Consider the following 413-nt stretch of genomic DNA (forward strand, 5'->3'; position numbering starts at 1 on the left):
AAAGTGAGTCTATTAAAAATGTGAAAAATGAGGATGTAACAAATTGTCACTAATGGCATTGTTTTATGGACTAATGTCTGTCAACTTTTTTATTTTTTCATTACAGCCAGGAGAGTTCACTGCCTATCACAAAATGTGATCATTGGTCGTTATGGACCACGGCGCTGGGGAGGAGGGTCTGGCTAGTCCACACAGCATTCCTAGATGGGAGAAAAAATGGATCTGGTTTATTGGCATTTCTTTAAACAAATCACAATCATCATGTGTGGACGGAGCCATGTTGTCTCTGCTAAATAGTCTCAGGAAGGAGGTTGTTTTGGCAGAACATGTGTACGTTCAGAAGTAGTTTTAGTCGTCAACAGAAAACTTAGATTGGACAGATAGTCTAGCTAGCTGTCTGGATTTACCCTGCA

General features: G+C 40.2%; 1 long non-coding RNA gene across 1 annotated transcript in view; it reads left to right on the forward strand.

The window, feature by feature from the left end:
* The first annotated feature begins 205 nt into the window (after nt 1-205).
* The window catches only part of LOC117954493, a 13,408-nt gene continuing 13,200 nt past the window's right edge, over nt 206-413 (forward strand). Inside the window, exon 1 of the long non-coding RNA XR_004658836.1 lies at nt 206-265. This is a non-coding gene — a long non-coding RNA (uncharacterized LOC117954493). The remainder of the gene's footprint in view (nt 266-413) is intronic.

Source organism: Etheostoma cragini, chromosome 12, assembly GCF_013103735.1.
Source record: "Etheostoma cragini isolate CJK2018 chromosome 12, CSU_Ecrag_1.0, whole genome shotgun sequence".
Lineage (NCBI taxonomy): Eukaryota > Metazoa > Chordata > Actinopteri > Perciformes > Percidae > Etheostoma > Etheostoma cragini.